The 19402-nt window shown below is 48.5% G+C and overlaps 1 long non-coding RNA gene across 1 annotated transcript; it reads left to right on the forward strand.

Annotated features, from left to right (window-relative positions):
* Positions 1-1942: 1942 nt before the first annotated feature.
* On the forward strand, positions 1943-12403 carry LOC121023659 (uncharacterized). Its single transcript, XR_005787473.1, has 2 exons — positions 1943-11795; positions 12033-12403. It is a non-coding gene; the product is annotated as an uncharacterized LOC121023659 (long non-coding RNA).
* Positions 12404-19402: the final 6999 nt, after the last annotated feature.

The raw sequence follows: 19402 nt of genomic DNA on the forward strand, positions 1-19402 counted from the left end.
CCCCCCCCCCCCCCCCCCCCCCCCCCGTGGCTACATGATTGAGTGGGAGAGTCGCGGCTGTCAAAATAGGACAGTTCACTGGAGAAGACCTTGGGGACAGGCAGGTATTGTCTTCTAGTGGGGGCCTCCATGACGGAGGTTGCGTTACCGCATCCTAAGTGTTTTGGACCTATGGCAACGCCAGCCCCGGGGGCAGGTGCCGAAGGATGGATCTGGGTTTTCCCGACCCGGCCGCTTGGAAGCTTTATGCACTAGAGAAAGTCACTGAACCCCACCCGCCGAGCCTGTTTCCCTCCTCTGTGAAATGGTGCCAGGTGAACGTGTGTCCTGGGCACACGGCTACTCTTCATCGAGCGTTTGCAGGGCCACCTTCCTCTCATTACCCAGCCTCCTGTCCGACCGCTACCTCCTGGTTCCCCCTCCCTGCCCGCCTTGCCCTGAGCCTTGGATGACAATCAGTGTGCATATTCTGGTCTGCTCTGGTTTTGCGTTTCTGTTTTCATTTGCATTTCCCTGTATCCGTGGAGTTCACAAACACATTGGACGTGGCTTTTTCTCAGGGTTGTTAATTCTTCCGTAAGAATGCTATGGATGGGCTTCTAGGGGTCTGTGAGTGCTCAGAAACGGTGTGTATTTTATATATATACACATATATATATTGTGTGTGTGTGAAGAGCATAAGCTTGCCGAAGAGGCCCATGACCTCAAAAAAAGATCAAATGAAAAACTGCATTATTGTATCCCGTGGTGCTTATACTATAAGTTTACTCCGTCTCCTAAGTAGTAAGCAGCGTCTTGACTATTTTAGATTGTGCCTGCTGTGAGCATCTCTGTGAATGTGGTGTGTGCGTGGCGTTGCCTGCTCGGTGAGTATGCAGTTTCACAGACTCAGATACTCTCCGGAAAGCTTACACTTCCTCTTGTGAGTATATCCATTTCCCTGCGTAGTTGGTGACATCAGATATTTTCAATTTTTCTTATTACAACTTTTTTCTTAGTTGTGGTAAAATGCACACAACATAAAATTTATCATCTTAATCATTTTTAAGTGTACATTTCAGTAGCGTGATATATTGTCGTGCAACCAATCTCCAGGGCGTTTTCATCTGGCAAAACTGAAACTCTGTACCTGCTAAACTCCCCATTCCCTTCTCCCTCCCTCCCCTGGCAACCACCCTTCTCTGTTTCTGGGAGTTTGGCCTTTCTAGGTACCTCATGTTAAACAGAATCATACGGTACTTGCCTTTGGTGACTGGCTTATTTTACTTGGCGTAATATCCTCAAGGTTCATCTGTGTTATATGTGTCAAAATTCTCTTCCTTTTTAGAAGGGCTGAAATGGGCACCTGGTTGGCTCAGTCATTGGAGTGTGCAGCTTTTGATCTGAGGTCTATGAGCTTGAGCCCCATGTTGGGTGTGGAGTTTACTTTAAAAAAATAAAAGAGCCGGAATGTTCCATCAGATGTATGCATTTTGTTTACCACATTTTGTTTACCACTTCTCAATTAATACCTGGGTTGCATCCACCTTTTGGTTGTTGTGAACGATGCTGCTGGGGACATGGGTGTGCAAATACCTTTTGAAACCCTGCTTTTATTTCTTTTGGAGATACACCCACAAGTGGGATCGCTGGATCATATGGTAATTCTACTTTTAATTTTTTGAAGAACCTCCATACTGTTTTCCACAGTGGTTGCACCAGTTTGCATTCCCACCAGTCTGCAAGAATCCCAGTTTTCCACATGGTCCCCAATACTTGCTATTTTCTGTTGTTTTATATAGCAGCCATTCTATTGGGTGTGAGGTGATGTTTCGTTGTGGTTTTGATTTGCATTTGCCTAATAATTAGTAATGTTGAGCATCTTTTCATAAGATTCTTGGCCATTTGAATGTCTTGTTTGGGGAAACATCTTTTCAAGCCCTTTGCCCATTTTAAAATCTGGGTCATGTTTTATTGTTATTGACTTGTAGTTCTTAAAATATATTTTGAATAATAACCCTTTATCAGATAGATGACTTAGAAATATTTTCTCCCATTGTGTGGGCTGCCTTTTCAGTCTGTTGATTGCGTCCTTTGATGCCCAGGAGTGTTTAGTCCTCATGTAGTCCAGTGTATCTATTTTTTTACCTTCGTTACCTGTGCTTTTGGTGCCATGTCCGAGAAGGCATTGCCAAGTCCAGTGTCATGAAGTATTTATTGCTACTATTAAAAGTGCTGTGGTAGTCTTAATCCATGTTTTTGAACTTACTGATTAGTCCATTTTACCATTTGGTTTACCATCTGCCCTTTACCTCTTTGCCCGCTTACTGTATGAAATTCCTCACTGAGTTCTATAATGGTCGTAAATTCTTTGTTCCGTTCAGAAGGTAAGTGTGTTTGCCACTTAGGAGTGTCAGACGTACTCCTTTTTTCCCCCTTTTGTTGTTGGTACAAAAAGTATCTATCACACAAGGACTTTTAAAACATCCATCTACCAAGTCTAATAATAATTAATAAGTCTGTTCATTTTGCTTCTGATTACGTTTTCTTTAGTAGCTAAATGTCTGTGTACTCTTAGAGTTTCCTGAGTACTCTTCACCGTTTAAGGAGTTATGAATCCAATTTAGGGGTGAATCTAAATTGATGAGTTATACTCATAAAGTGGAAATGTCAAACTTTTACTGAATGAATTCTACTTTGCTCTGCTCCAGGTCAGTATTAGTGTCTTTCAATTAATTATCTGCCTGAATCTGTTTCTGGAATTTTTAGCCGCTAGTTTCTGTTGTTTCTAGTCAAATACAGCAAATTTTAAAGACCATCGCTGTTACTATGTTTGAAAACCTAGTGTGTGGAGGCTATGCTGCTCCTTTTAAGGCAAGAGTATTCTCTCCTTGTTGGGACTTGAGTACACAGAACTGGGTTAATCTTTGGTTTGTGACATGACCTGGCTCTCTTTTATTTGCTTCCTTGGTGTTTTTAATAATGTGGTAAGCATTTCTGAGACTTGTGTTCAGTGTAAAACCTAGGACGTTAGTAGCTTTTTCTACCTGGGTGGTCATCTTCTCCCCCTGCCCCCATCTCTAGGCCAACGTAATCGCCATCCCGAATACTGGATTTATCTTTACTTGCTTTCTTTTCATATAACTTAAAAAAAAAAAAAAAATCCACCTAAGTGTGTTTGTTAAGGAAGCTCCAGGCATTCACAGCCCCTCCAGGACAGCACAGCACAGCAGCTGTGCCATATGGGATTCTTCATCTTGTCAGGTGGGTTGAGAGTTTCTGCTGCCAAAGTAGAGTAACGTGCTGTGGAATTGAGTTAAAACTGATCGGTCTCTACAACTGCTTGTCGGTACCAGAAGTGAGCATCAGATAGTGTCTGACTTATTTAGACCTAGCAAGACTCTGAGTCTCCTTCTGGCGTTCTTTCTCCTACGCAGGCTGAAAAACAAACTATTCTAGGACAGCAGTTGTGACATCCGCCGAAAGTGGCTTTTAATTATATCTTATGTGTTTGGTCTTGTTGAAATCTTCTTACCTGGCATCTGTCTGTCAGCATCTCTAATCCCAAGTGGAAAAGGCGTGCATCCGGGTGGGACACAGTCTGCTCCCTCTGCTGCCTGTGGTTTCCCCTTTAAGTACGCGCTTCCCCTCAGAGGCCCCCCGAGGGCCAGGAGCACAGGTGTGAGCCCTGCTCTGTCTCTTACTCGACTAATAGGGTCATGGAGAGCTTCACGCTGGGAACCACAAGGCCCAGATCTATCCCCGGCAGCCTTATTCTTGCCCCCTTCGCTTCTGGGGTAAGTGGTAGCTGTCCCCTTGACTCCTCTGTCGATGTAACAGCTGTGGGACCAGCTGTCTGTGTGTCAGAGCGAGGCCCTGCCTCTGCCTCCTGCTGACCCCAAGGGCAGAAGCTCTGCCGGTTTTCTTCCAGTTTGTTTCAAGATATAAAAAATGTTCAGAGTGATATGTGCACATATAAAAAACTCAAACCCTGTAAAGGGGATGTAGTGACATCCTTCTCTAACCCCAGCCTCCCTTCCCACAGAGGCAGCAGTTGTGGCCAGTTGCTTGAATTTCTTTCTGGATAATCCTGTGTACCTATTTCACTACAGAGGCCCCGGCACACCACATCCAGTCTCGCACTTTGGACTGTTCAGTTAATGGTACATCTAGGAGCTCACCGCTTATCTTTTTTGGCCTACCTTGGGCTTTTCGAAACACATCTGTGTGGTAGTCACTGTTTAAATTTACCCATTTTCCCTTGTGAGGAGCAATTAGATTGTTTCTAGCAATTTTTACGGTGTATAAGGCTATACTGAGTATCTGCCTATGTGGTTGTTTGTGTATATGGGCAACTGTGCCTTTGGGGGAAGGTTTCTGGGTCATGGTCTGTGTGTCTTTCTGAACATGATGGGTACTGCCAGCCCATGCTCGCTGTAGTTCCGTTCGTCCGCTTGACATTTTCCCACACTTCACCAACACTGTTCTTAAACTTGGTTACTTGTCAATGTGAGAAGTAAAAATAGCATTTCATTGTAGTTTTGAGTTCTATTTCTATTGGGCTGTGTACTTACAGATTTTCAAGAGCTTTTTATATATCGAAGAAATTAACCCTTTGTCACTGATGCGGCAAATACTTGCCTGTTTGTCATTGATCTGGCTTTTGTGTTTCATGCTAGAATGTTGCTGTTCAGAGTTTTAAATATACTTATGTATCACTGTTTTCTTTTAGGGCTTCTGGGTTTTATGACTCAGGTTGTGAAGTGCCCCCCCAGCCCCTGCCCCATTCCAGACGCAGTGGTTCCCTGCAGCCCGGCCTTGGCCGTTTGGGGTTTTATCTTTGCTGAGTAGAAGGTAAACTCCAGTGTTGCCGTGGTTCAGTTTCCACTTTGTGATTCTGTAAAGCTGAGTGAACACTTTGTTGGCCGACGTGTGTGACTGCTTGTGCCTCAGTTATGTTTTCATCTCCTGAGAACTCTTCACTGGAGGACGTTTACCCTCGAATGATTACAAAACATTGTTTAAGTTTGTAGTTTGCCCTTTTTTTCTTTTTTTTTTAAGTTGATGCGCGATGCTGCCGCGTTGCTTTCAAGTTGTAATTTGCCTTTTAAATTTACTTGTTGCATCTTGCCAGTGGTTTTAAGTTTTGTTGTCAAGTCTGTTATTTTGATCGTGGTTTCATACTTTGATGTTCTGCTGTATTTCCCACTGGCTTCCTTGTGCTTTCATTTTTGACATTTGACATAACTCTTTAATCTGTCTAGGAGTCGTGTTGGTGTTTGTACAGTGTGAGGTAAGAATCCAATTAATTCAAGATGGCTGATTTCCCCAGCGCCGCTTCCTGGATGATGCCTTCTCTACTGATCTGAAACTTGTTAGTTATGTACTAAGTACCTTTAATGTAATTGAGTATGTTTCTGAACTTTCTAGTTTGTTCCGCCGATCTATCTTTCCTCCGCCAGTCCAGTGTTTTCATTATATTAGCTTTATCACATCTGATTGTAAAACGTGGTAATACAAGCCCCTGGCATTCTTTTTTAAGGTACTCTGATTTTTACTGGAATTGCATTATGTTTATCGATATGTTATGACGTTGAGACTTTCCATGTAGGAACAGGCCCCCCCTGTTCGTTTAGGATTGGATGATTTTCGTGTCCTCAGAAATTTTAGCCCTCTCTTAGGCAAGTTATGGACATTTATGAAGTTCGCTCCTAGATATGTTATATTCTGTGTTGTGGTTAGATATATTTTTCCATTAAAATTCCTGGTTGTGGTAGTATATGAGAAGACTTGTTTTATAGGTATACGTTATTTCGGACATAAATAGGCTGATTATTAAGGCCAATTGGAAGACAATATAGCATCCAGGCTAAAAGGGCTTTTGAGTCAGATGACTCTGCTCTCATGCTTGACTTGCCCCTTATTTATTTTCTGTGCTGCGAGCTCTCTGCCTCAGTTTCTCCATTTGTAAGAAGGGATAATCATATTATCTACTAAGAAGTGGGATGAGGGTTTAATGAAATAAAGAGGCATTGTGCTCAGTGCTCTGCTGACACGGAGTGAGCACTGTTCTACTGGAGTTTCAGAGTAAGAGTCATCTTTAATGGTTCTGTCATCCATGTGATTCATTCCGTTTTTCATGCTTCTCTCCTGTCTTGCTGGCATTGGCTGTAATCACTAATGAGCTGTGAGCATCGTGGTCTTGTTCCCACCCAATCCGCTGGGATCTGTCAGTGGGATCTGTCAGTGGATAGAGAGGGGTCAGGCTGGCCCTGGCAGGTGTGCACAAGCCCCAGCAGCACACATCAGGCTGCCCATTGGTTGTCATCCTGATGGTCCTCAGCTGGAGTGATCTGCTGACAGACCTCTTCAAATTTTAATATTCACGTATTTGTTTTATCATGTATTTGAAAGTTGCTGGTTTTCTATTTATGGTGGTAATACAACATTTCCTTTAAGAGGAATATATTTTTTCTCTTTTTAGTTGAAATGTCCCCCCACATACTATAAGATTCATGCTGTCAACGTGTACAATTCAGTGGGTTTTAGTATGTTCACCGTGTTTTGCCAACCATCACTGTCATCCCATTTCCAGGACTTTTTCATTTTCCCAAACAGAAGCCTGATCCCCATAAAACAGTAACTTCCCATCCCTCTCTCCCTCCCTCCTCCCGGTTCCCCCCACCCCGCTTTTTTTCCTGCATTTTCATTATTGTAACTGATCAAAGTCTGTTTGCAGTAGATGTGAATGTGAGTTAAGTACATGTGACATTGATTTGGCAGAGGCAACCTAGTGATTGGCAAGAACACAGCACGAGCAGCTTCTGCAGGTTGGTGTTCCTCCTCCTGGTTCCTGATAACCTTTACTATACTTTCTGTCTATTTGCCTATTCTAGGTTCCTCCTACGAAGGAAATCATACATTTGTCCTTTTGTGTCTGTCCTACTTCAGTTAGCACAGTGTTTGCAAGTTTCATTCACGTTGCAGCATGTAACAATACTTGATTCCTTTGTGAGGCCGAATACCCCTTGGTGTGGCTACACCACGTTTTGTTTATCCAGTCATTTGTTGGACATTTGGGTTGTTTCCACTCATTTGGCTATCATGAATAATACCTCTATGCACTTTTTATTGAATTTGTTTTAAATTGTCATTGGTGTGTGCCTCAGAGTGGAAGTGCTGGGTCAGATAACTCTGTGCTTAACTTTTTGAGGATCCGCAGAACTGTCTCCCAGTGTAGCTGCACCATTTTACATTCTCGCCATTAATTGATGAGGTTTCTGATTTCTCCACACCCTCAACCCTTGTTCTTATTTGGCTGTGTGTGTGCGTGTGTGTGTGTGTGTGTGTGTGTGTGTGTGTGGGGTTTTTATATAAGCTCTATGCCCAGTGTAGGATTTGAACTCCCAACCCGGGGTCGCATGCTCATCCACCCAAGCCAGCCAGGCACCCCTCTGGCTTTTTGATCATAGCCATCCTAATGGGTGTGACGTGGTATCTCCTGTGATTTTGATTTGCACTTCTCTCATGACTAACTGTGTCTAGCACCTTTCCATATGCTTGTTGGCCATGTGTAGATCTTCTCTAGAGAACTGTCTATACTGATCTTTTGTCCCCTTTTTAATTGAGTGTTTATCTTTTCATTATTGAATTTTAAGAGTTCTTTGTGTATTCTGGATACTAGAGACTTATCACGTTTTTCCCTTCTGGGGGTCGTGTTTCCACTTTGTTGATAGTGTTCTTTGACATAAAATAAATTTATATGTCGAAAGTAACTTGATTTAAGGGAAAAAAAAAAACTGGGACTGGTTATATGGCAAAAAATGTCCAGGTGTCATGTGAATGGTTAAGGTTTGGGGGCAGAGAAGAGTGTTCCGATCCTGTAGCGTGAAGTGGGTGAGCACTCCTTCCTGTGCAACGTCAGCAGGTTCTACCTGGTATGTGTGCCGGGGTCATCTCGTTGGAGTGCTTGGAAGGTTTGGTTTTGTTTTTTATGTCCAGTAATAGATAATGGATTTATTCAGATGTCTTTTCTGCATTTCCCCCCCCCCCCGCGGGGGGGCCCCCCAAGCATCGAGTTTTTCTCCTTTCATTTTCTCATGATTAATTGCATCACAGAATATCATGGCCTCCTGTGATTTCTGAAACACACCGATCCCAGGCCTGGAGCTCTATTCCGCCAACACAGAAATGAATCAGAAGGTCCACTTCAGCTTCAGGGAGTTGTCAGGCAGGCTCTCGTATCAGGACCTCAGGAAAGGCAGAGACGCTTTTAAGAGCAGCAGCAAAGAGCAGACCTCTGAGCTGGACAACTGACTTTCTGTTCCCTGCTTTGCCACTTAGCACGTGACGTTGGCCACATTTCTAAAATCCTTGAAGCCGGTTTCCTTAATAAAATGGGGACAAAAATAAAGTCAGAACATAACTCGTGGTTTGCGTGAGGCTGAGATGAGAGGTCACACGGCACAGGTGCTGGGAGTGAGGGGCCCTGCTGTTTCCGGTCCCTGTCAGCCTCCCCACTTGGCACAGTTGACTGGACACAGAGTGTTGGGTAACGCCGCCCGGGCTGCCACTTCCTTTTGGAGATTCCAAGTTCTTTGTGAACTTCCAGTGTCTTCCTGAGTTATAGGCTAGTCCGTATTTCTATTTCATTGTAAGTCAATTTGCTTGAATTCAGTTTTCTAAGAAAATTGCCTTTTTAAATACGTATTAGTGTAGAGCTTTTTTTTTTTTTTTTTTTGCATTTTAATATCCTTGTCAATGGTTTTTGGGGGTGGAAGGAAAAAAAATAGTTTTCACTTTTTATTCCTAGTTTATCTTTGACAGACTTTCGAGAAATCTATTTTACTGTTTTTTTTCAAAGAAGCAGCTTTAGATAGAATACCCAGTTCTGCTTTCGTGTTGTAATTTATTAATTTCTGCTTTTACGTCATTAATTCCTGTGCTCTCCTTGGATGTTGTTTGTCCCTCTTTTTCCAGTCTTGCCTTACATGCTTAGTGCGGAAGGCGGGGGAGGCAGAGCGCGGTCAGGGAGGCTGTGGCAGGAGGCGCTCCTGCTCTAGCCCCACCGTGACCATGGACAGAGCCCTCCAAAGCCGACGCGTGGACCCTCCGTAAGGGAGGCAACTGCTGCCCCCTCCCCGCCCCCGCCACCCCCGCCGCCAGAGGATGCGTGGAGGCCAGTTAGTGGCCAGGGCCCAGCGGGAGCACGGGGGGCGTTCTGCAGGGGGGAACGGCCAACTGCTGTTGCTCCGGCCCACAGTTCGGTTTCTAACGATCACTCCAACCAACAGCCTCCTCGGTGTCCAGATACTCAGCTGGTCTCCACAGACACAGGCAGGTGAGATGAATGGCCCTGCCTTCCCGTGGTGCCCCTGTTCTCCCGGGGGACCGGTCTCCGATGGTGACTAGATAGATGGTGAGTTAACACAGTGCGGCAACAGCCACCGGGGATGGAGTGCAGCCTGAGGGTGAAGACAGAGCCTTAACCCAGGGGAGACCTTTGAGCTGTCACTTGACAGGTAGGTGAGGCTGTAAGGAAGAGCATTCCCGGCTGAGAAAAGGGTGCGAGAAAAGCCTCTGAGCTGTGAAGGAAACTGGCTGGAGCTAGGAGTGCAGGTGGGGCTGGCCGGGCCACGGTGGGGACTCAGGAGGTGCCCCATGGTGCACCTGAAGGCTCCCCGTCTGTATTTGGGAAAAGAGTTTATTGTCCTCATTTCCTATTTGCTTTTTGGTTTCAGTTCTGATGTATCATTTGAACATAGTTATTTAAAGAGTACGCTTTAAATTTTCCGAGGTTTTGGAAGGGTTGTGTTTTGTTTTTTTTTTAACTATTATAATCAATTTCTATTTTAATGAATGGTTACCTGAGGAAGTGCCCAGTACAATTTCTACCTTTTGGATCTGTGGCTCGCTTTCTTCACTGCTTAAGGTATGATTATTTTTATCAATGCTCCATGGCGTTTGAGAAAGTATTCTTTGTCACATTCCATACGTTGGGTCCGTCCCTCTCGACGGTTTGGGGTCCAGTCCAAAGCCGCGACGTCCCTATGTAATGCGAAGTGTGATTCCATTTTCCCCACCACTCGTGGTTCTCTCCACCGCCCCCAAGACTGCTCACCAGTTTTGTTCTGTGTGTTTCGCTGCAGTGTATTTGGTGCGTGGAGTCCGGCCCTGCCGCGTGGAGTGCCGGGTGCCGACCGGGCAGACGGGAGCCCACCCCCTCCCCGCCCCCACCTCACTGTCTCCTCCTTTGCGGGTTGAATGAAGTACCTGTGTGTTGGAATTTTCAACTGTTGAACCTTGAAACCATTTTTCCATCTCTCGTCTGTTTCCTGCCCGTGTCGTGCCTTCGTGGTACATATAGTTGTGATCGGGAGCCATTTTGCTTCTTCCACTTCAGGTTGTAGACACAGTGTCTGCACTGTCACTTGTAGACACAGTGACTCGTGTTGAAATAATCCACCTGTTCTGGCTGAGGCTCTCTGGGGGGTTCCAGGCTGTGAGCCTGCCACTGTCACCTCGTGGGCTTCTGCGTGGGCTGGTTCCAGCATTTTGTAATCCTGAATTACACGGGCACAGGCGTCTTTGGGCAAATCCCCTTTTATACCTCCAGGCTGCTCTTGGTTGTCCCCCTGGCCGGAGGCAAGGGGCTTCTTCTCTCCGCTCACTGCCCTGGGTGCAGATGTTTGGAAAGGGCCGGTTATACACTCCTGTTTTGCCCACTGCCTTGCCAACACAATTTTTCCTGTTTTTGACTGTGAGTGTGGAGTGCTTCCTTGAAGCCATTTTATTTTATTTATTTATTTTTTTTTTCCCTTGAAGCCATTTTAATTTTCACTGGGGACACGTTTCCCTATGTAGGTCACTCTCTGAGTTTCCTTAAGCAGACACCTTGAGGGTCTTGTCACTAACATGTTGAATTAATTCTTTGCTCATCTTACAGACTGTGTTTTGACTCCCCCCCCCCCCCCATTTCTAAGGCCTTTTAAGGTCAGAGCTTTGTTCCTCCGTCAGGTTGGGACTTAGATGGCTATGCACGGTTCCTCTGTCCTGCTGCAGTAAGTAAGTGCCTGTGGTGTGTTTGGGGGATGAAGCCTGGAGAGAGGCCAGGAGGGGCGATGGGCAAGCGAGGAGGTAGGGGAGAGGTGAGGGAGATGGGTGAGGGGGATGGAAACCTGGCTCTGAGCTCACCCAGTGGTCCCCAGACCTTGGTGTGTGTGTGTGTGTGTGTGTGTGTGTGTGTGTGAGAGAGAGAGAGAGAGAGAGAGAGACGAGACTGGCTGTGCTTGCAGAGCATCCATCAGGACTAGTAGAGAGGACCCGTTGTCAGCCTGGCCTGGTGTGACCCTGAACAGGTCTCAGTCCTCTCCGAGCCTCACCTTCTCCTCTGGACTCCGCTGGAGAAGGGCTACTGGGCTCCTCAGGGCTGGCTGGAGGGGTCCAGGAGTCCTCCCCTCGTGAGAGGCCAGGACAGGACTCCTGGATGAGGACTGCAGAGCTTGGGGGTGCTCCCACTGGACCCGCCGTGGGCCCACAGGAGGCAGAGCCCAGCCTGGGAGCAGCAGGTGCTTGGGGCCCAGATGGGGAGGGTGGCCCAGGGCAGGTAAACTGGCCCAGGGTCCAGGGTAGGCTTCCTGTTCCTCCTGTCTCTGGGGCCCTGGTGACTCAGACCGTCCTCTCGGGGAACTCAGACACGGGGCCAGAGGCTGGTGGGGACACTGTGCTTCTGACTCCGTTTTCAAGCAGTGGCAGCTTCGCAGGAAGGACCCCACAGCCGGCACTGGTGGAGAGAGCGAGGACGGAAGGCCAGGCAGGTGGGCTAGACTGTGTGGCCCCACACAGCAGGGGCCCAGCAGATGCGGAGGACCACTGGCATTTGAGCTAGGCTGGGGTGCTTGAAATTTCCTCTAGTTCTTAGATTTCCTGTTCTGGATGAAAAACTTGAAAGTTTTGCCTTTAATTATAAAAGTCATCTGCATAGAGTTAAAAATTCAAGTCATAGAAAAAGGTATAAAATGAAAGTAAAATCCTTCTCCCCTCACTCATCCCAGCCCTACTGCAGAGAGGTGGCCTCTCCCATTTCTTAGGATCTTTTTGGAAATTTCCATCTACATACGAAGACATTGCCCTACAGTGAGCAGGACCATAACTTGTGGTTCAGTTTTCCGTCAGACTTTGTGAGCTCCTGCAGTTAGGATGTGCATCCAGCACAACAGGAAACATGTGGCCACGCGGCCAAGGGGACACGCGTCCCCCTGGCTGTACCTTTGACAGGGCTGTCAGGGCAGCGAGGGGGAGCCTGGGAGGGAGGGGGGCCCGGAGCCGCCGCAGGTGTTTCTTTTACTGGACGCGGCCCATGGCCGCGTTCAGGTTTTGCTTTTCACCTTTGAGTCTGTGAGAAAACAAGCAGGAAAAAGCAAAAGGCGCTGGTGGTGGCACGCCCGGTGCTGCTGGGCCAGGGTTCGAGTCCCTGTGGCGTCTCTGCTTCCTTCCTGCTCCCCATTCCGGGCCCTTCCCCTCCGTGGTCCTGAGGAGAGATGTTGGGCTGAAGCACCCAGGGCCTCCCCCAGGAATGCTCCCCTCCATGGTCTCCTCCATCGCCCCCTTGGAGGACCTGGGGCTGGGCTCTCAAGGGCTCTCCCCCTCCCTTGGGCTGTAGGTAGATGAACTAGCCCCATCCGAACCAATCCTTCGAGAAGAAGAGAGCTTGGGAGCTGTGAACCCCAAGGCCGACGGTGTGTGTGCTCCCTGCCTGGTCTCCTCCATCTGAGGCTCCCAGGACCAACTCACCACCGCCCTCCACCTCCAAGGACCAGGATGGCTCTTCTGGGAAGGCTGAGGGGGTGAGGAGTTCTGGGCTGGCAGGTCAGGGTGTTGGGTGGCCCTGGGGGAGAAGAAGGCAGGGCCAAGGCACACACAGGCCCTGGGGCAGGAAATGGGGTGGGAGGGGCCAGAATGGGCACCGAGGGATCTGAGACTGCACTCTCCAGGCTCCTGGGACCTGGATGGATCCCAGGAGACACCCCTCCCCCCACCACCCCGCCTCCTGCCTGGGACCCAACAGGGACAGTGTGCTGTGATCCTGAGCAAGCTCCACGCAAGCCCCAGCAGCGGCTGCCTCTGCCTCTCTCCCAGCTTTGTCAGCCTCCCCATCCCTTCCCCGCATCCCAGAAAGAGGTCAGAGGATCACAATCCATTTCACTGGCCACAGTGCTGATGGCTGCCTTGTCTCCAGCCCAGCCCATGGTCACGCCATCAGTGCAGAGCCCGATTTGGGGCTCGATCCCCTGAACCTTGAGATCATGACCTGAGTCAAGATCAAGAGTCCGGCGCTCAACCAACTGAGCCAGCCAGGCACCCAGAGAGAACCTCTTTTTTTTTTTTTTTTTTAAACGTTTATTTATTTTTGAGACAGAGAGACAGAGCATGAATGGGGGAGGGTCAGAGAGAGGGAGACACAGAATCTGAAACAGGCTCCAGGCTCTGAGCTGTCAGCACAGAGCCCGACGCGGGGCTCGAACTCACGGACCGTGAGATCATGACCTGAGCCGAAGTCGGCCGCTTAACCGACTGAGCCACCCAGGCGCCCCGAGAGAACCTCTTTTAAGGGACTTCCGGGAAGCCCGGCTGGCTCAGTCAGCGGAGCATGTGACTCTTGATCTAAGGGCCATGAGTTCTAGCCCCATGTTGGGGGTAGAGTTTAGTTAATAAAAAAAAATAATAATAATAAGGGACCTTGGCTTGGGCCCTCCTAAAGGAGACTGATGGCCGCTTTGTCATCGTCTGCAATCCCTCAACCTCCTAGCAAATTTTGGTGACAGAAAATTGCCCTGTGGATCTGGTGTTTCTGGCTGAGGTGGTGAGAGGAGGCAGCAGGAAGCTGTGGTCTTGGCGGGTGGCCTGTGTCCACCCTTAGCAGCCAGGCCTGGCACTAAGGTCACAATGTCCACCAAGGTGCCTGTCTCTCTGAAGTGCGGCCACCACATGAGTCAGAAGAAGCCTTGGGACCTTTAGTCCTTGGACGTGATCAACCAGCTGCTAGGGGCTGACAGGCTTATTATGCTCGCGCATAAGCAAAGGCGGGGAGGCCGGGAAGCAACGACAGAGAGGAGCCAACATGTCTCAAAGAGCATGGACCTGAGTGTGACCTAGCCTGTTTGAGACTCAGTTTCTCCATCTCTAAAACTGAGTCAATTGTACCTACCTTGCAGGGTTGTGGGGAAAACTAGGAATAACATTTATGAATTGCCACATGGAAGGTATTCAAAAATGGCTACGGACATAAAGGAACTCTGAGCTTGGGAACGAGACGACTGTAAAGCAGGAAAAGCAGGTTGGAATCAGCTGGGAACAGCTTTGCCTGCAAGGCTGAGCGGAGGCAGTGGGGAGCTGCAGATGAATTTTAAGCAGAAGAGACACGTGATCAGATCCAGGTTCTAGAAGGGTCACCACCCAGGCCAATGAAAGACGGACCAAAGGTCAAAGCGGAGGAAGCCAGTGCAGATGAGGAAGACTGGACGAGGCAGGGACAGTCAGGACGGAGGTGGGGAGAGTGTTAAGATGGGGCTTGGTGTCTGACTGGTACAGACCACGTGGGCAGCTGGAGGCAAGTTCAAGCCTCAGTTTCCCCTTCTTCCATTCTCCGCTGGTTCTTCATCCTTCTGACCCTGTGGATCCTAGACTCTCCCCTCACCCCCATCCTCTCCTGCCTCCAGGTCCTGTGTCAGATTTCATCGCGGAGGCTGAATTTGACCAGGAGGCATTTTGCTTGGCTTTGTGGCCTTTTTTAAATGTTTAAAAAATTTTTATTGAGGACACACACACGCACGATGTGAAACCTGCCATTTAACCGGTTTTAAGTCTTTAATTCGATGGCATTAATTACATTCACAACGTTGTGCAACCATCACCACTGTTTCCAAATCTCTTTCATAGCCCCTGACGAGCCACATCCATTAGTTACTCCCATATCCCCTCCCCCACAGCCCCTGGTGACCTCTACCCTACTTTCTGTTTCTATGAATCTGCCAATTCTAGATATTTCATATAAATAGAATCTAAAATAATTGTCCCATGAAACTAAGGCAACACTGTATGTTAACTATACTGGAGTTAAATTTTTATATTCTTTTTTTTTTTTAAGGCAGGAGAGTTTTGGGGGTTTTTTAAATGTTTATTTATTTTTGAGAGAGAGAGAGAGAGAGAGAGCATGGGCAGGACAGGGGCAGAGAGAGGGGAACAGAGGATCCAAAGCAGGCTGTGCACTGACAGCAGCAAGCCCGATGTGGGGCTTGAACTCTGGAACTGCGGGGCGCCTGGGTGGCGCAGTCGGTTAAGCGTCCGACTTCAGCCAGGTCACGATCTCGCGGTCCGTGAGTTCGAGCCCCGCGTCGGGCTCTGGGCTGATGGCTCAGAGCCTGGAGCCTGTTTCCGATTCTGTGTCTCCCTCTCTCTCTGCCTCTCCCCCGTTCATGCTCTGTCTCTGTCCCAAAAATAAATAAACGTTGAAAAAAAAAAGAATTGAACTCTGGGACTGCAAGATCATAATCTGAGCCTAAGTCAGACACTCAAGTGACTGAGCCACGCAGGTGCCCCTGGAGTTAAAAATTTTTTTAAAGAAAAAAAAAAACAAACCCTTATATATATTTTTAAAATATCTTATTTATTTTCAAGAGGTAGGGGAGGGGCACAGAGGAAGGGGGACAGAGCATCCGAAGCAGGCCCTGCGCTGACACCTGCCTGCTGCCGGGCTAGAACTCACAAACTGTGAGATCATGATCTGAACCGAAGTTGGACGCTCAGTCGACCGAGCCACCCACGTGCCCCCCCCCCCCAAAGACCTTTAAATCTTAATGAAAGAAAGAAAAAATAATGTAACTTCTTCTTTTCATTAATAAAAGTAAATAATAAATAAAATAAAATAATTGTCCTTTGGGGTCTGACTTCCTCCACTTGGCGTGTTTTCAGGGCTCATCGATGCTGTAGCACGTGTCGATGCTTCTTTCTTTTTTTATGTCCAAATAACCCTGTAGGCAGGGGGTGGGGAGCTGAAGGGCCAGCACCTTCTTGCCTGCAAGGTCCCCCTTCGGCGCTTGGGTGGCTTGTCCCTTCTACCTTGGGAGAGGAAGACAAGAAAAAAGGACACCCTCCTTAGAGCTTCACCCAGCTGGAAGGCCACACTTGACCTGGACCTGAGTTGAGGCCAGAGTAGCCAGGGAAGGGGGATGTGCTTTCCCCGGGTCCCCTGGAATTGTGCCCCCCATCCTCCCTGCATCACGCACCAGCCCAAAGGCCCTGGGAGGCCACTCCTGGTGGCTGTACTGGGCTGGAGAAACGGAATCTGAAGGGACTAGGAGGCGGCTCCCACGTGGGGGCGGGGCGGGGGCGGCGGGACTGTCCTTCATGCCCATCCCTGGGTCAGTTCTGCTCAGCCTAGCACGAGGCAGGGGCTCAGCGGCACTTAACAGGAGTGAGATCGCAAGGACGAAGTGGCCTACGAAGGAGACGTCTGAGGCTCACCCCCTCCCGGCACCATGCCCATTTCCAGAGCCTAAATTTGCCTCCTGCTTGAGTTGTGTCAGGATAGGAACCACGCGGGGGCCATCAGCCGTGCCATCCCTTGCTTGGCGACTCCTGGTGGGTCTTCCCTCCTTGAAGGTACGTAGCTGTTCTGGCCCTGTCTTCCCTCCTCCACTGCTGGCAACCTCTGCAAGCTCCCATGCCTCCCCCTTTCAGGGCAGGGACTGGTGCCAAGGATTCCAGCCACTGTGCTTCCTGCCTCACAGTGCCAGCACCTCTCCCCAGCTCTGAGGCCCTGCTTCTTCCACCACCTCAAGAGCTTGTCTGTAATGCAGGGAACACTGTCACGCAGGCTGCTTGGCCAAACGTCAGAAGCCCTTCTCTAGGAGCCAAGATGTAGCTGCCCTTGGTCAGCATGATCCTCCATCACCTGGCTGGTCTAGGCAATGGGCATCAAACCCGGTACCACCGGAGGGAAACTCTCCATGTCCAGAAGGAAGGAGGTCAGTCAGTCCCAGCCGGGTGCCTCATCCCTCTATAGGACAGAGAGAGCAGTTCAGCCTTCTGGGCTCCCACCCCCTTAGCCCTGAAAAGGCAAGAGACCAGAAGTCTGACCCAGCTACCCACTGACTAGAAGTCTCCCCTCTTCTCATCTGGAGGTTGCTGTGGGTAGTGCTCGTACACAAGGTAGGTGATGTTGTGCGTCGGGAAACACCTTACAGAGTAGGGCGGGTTGGGTGAGGTGGGGGGAGGGGGGGGAGTTGCAAAGAATACGGATGATAAGCCAGTTCTCCCTAGGCTTCATCTCCCCAAAGCTGAGCACCTGTTTTCTCAGCGTCTACAGACGGACAGCACCAAATGGCCAAGCCACCTCCAGACTCCAGGTCAAGAGCCTCCCTTTCCATAAGTTTACAGCCAGGACAAACTATTCACCCTGACACCTCACTGTCGGGCACAGGGCCTGGCACTTGTCTCCTGCTTGAGTTGTGCTCAGTAAGTGTCTGTGGAATGAAGGAAGAAATGAATGTATAAATGAAACCAAGGCCACAGCTGCTGTGGGGTTTTAGGTGACTCTCTGAGAACGATCTCTCCCTTCTTTAGGCCGGGAAGACTCAGATAAATTTCTGGAACAAAGGAACAGAGTTCTGAGTGATTTATGTGCACCTTCATTTTATCCTAACAGCCCTCTGAGGTCAGATGTAGTATCTCTATCCTGGTGAAACTGAGGTTGGGAGAGACTGACACCCACAGTGTATGGCGGGGCCAAAATTAAACCTAGACCCATTGACTCCCAAGCCTATGTTCTTGTGATGCCACATGTTCTTGAATTAGAAACCTCAGGCAGCAACGAGAGGGATGCAAGGCCAAGAACACAGGCCTACTGGGGGAATCCAAGCACTTGGGTCTTCTCTGTGCTTCACTTGTTCTCATCTGGGAAAGCTCTGTAAGGCATCCAATAGTGTTTGGAGACAGAGGGCTCTACTTCTGGCCACTCCTGAAGACCTGAGTCAGATGTCAGCCCTGGGGAATTTCCCCACAGGTCCTGTCCATCAGGCAAACCCCAGATGAAGACGGGCCGACCATGGGATGCGGGAGTGGGCTCTTCCACAAACACCAAGGGCCACGGTGATGGATACTATTGCCCTGAGGGTACCCCTGAAAGTCCCTCACAGCCTTCAAGCTACCCCCATATCCTGGGATTAAATGTGTAGAGGTGCCAGCCACTCAAGATGAAACATTGTGCATGCTTTGGGGGCTTTGGGATACTTCTGGGGGTAGCAGGATCTCCACAGACTAGCACTCAACCAGCCTCCACCATGGTAGAGTGATTAGTCAGCTCCTGGGTCTGTGTCTGAAGCAAAGAAACAACCAACTTAGCGACTGGCTTCCAAGGATGGATAGAAGAAACTCAACAGGTGAAAGGAGAACATTCCAGGCAGGGAGCAAAGCAGAAGCCAAGGCCAGGAACCCAGACTAATGGGTTACAAGACTGGAAAAGGGCTGGCCTCTGACGTGTCTGCTTCTCCCATCTGTGAGGCTCAAGTGAGTTGTGTTTGAAGAATTACGAAAAAACGCTTGGATCACAAGTCTAACTCAACATGGTATAGCTCTGTTTTTATTTATTAACAATGTTTTACTTATTCTGTGCCAGATACTGTTCCAAATGCTTTATAAATACATTGACTTACTCAATTCTCAGAGGAGTAGGTTCTATTATCCCCATTCTCAGATGAGAAAGCTGAGGTACAGGTTATGTGACTTGCCGATGATCATAGAGATTGTAAGCCATGGAACTGCGATCTGAATTCAGTCTGGCTCCAAAGTCTAAACCATTATACCAGGCCAAGATAAAAGGCTTTCAACATTTAAAAGTCTTTCTGACACACGTTTTTCCTGGTTTTAGTTTTATGCAGGCATACCCAACACCATGCTAAGTGAGAGTTGTCCCTATTTCCTGCAACCCTTCTGGAGAGTAATTATTGCTGCCCAGCTTCACAGAAGAGTTAGACCCTCAGGGTAAACTGTGAGTTGGGATTCAGGCCTAGGTTTTTGTTTTTGTTTTGTTTTTTTCCCCCCCTACAATCTATGACAACTATTCTGCCATAAGGATCCTCGTGGAGTATTTCTTTCCAACACAATACCCCAGTGCTGGATTAGGCCTGAGGGTTACAACGGAAAGGGGCTGCCAAGGTGGGGGTGGGCCGAAGGCCCTCTGGGACCCACAGTTCCTGGGCGTCCCACTCAGTCTGCCTCCTGCCATGTAGTTGAGGCCATCAGGGACCATGGCCACACCTGAAGCCCCGTGGTCGTTCTGTCCCTCTACGCATTTTTTCGAAGATTTTATTTTTAAGGAATCTCTACACCCAACATGGGGCTTGAGTTGACAACCTCAAGATCAAGA

This window comes from Herpailurus yagouaroundi, unplaced genomic scaffold, assembly GCF_014898765.1.
Source record: "Herpailurus yagouaroundi ecotype Mexico unplaced genomic scaffold, PumYag 569, whole genome shotgun sequence".
Lineage (NCBI taxonomy): Eukaryota > Metazoa > Chordata > Mammalia > Carnivora > Felidae > Herpailurus > Herpailurus yagouaroundi.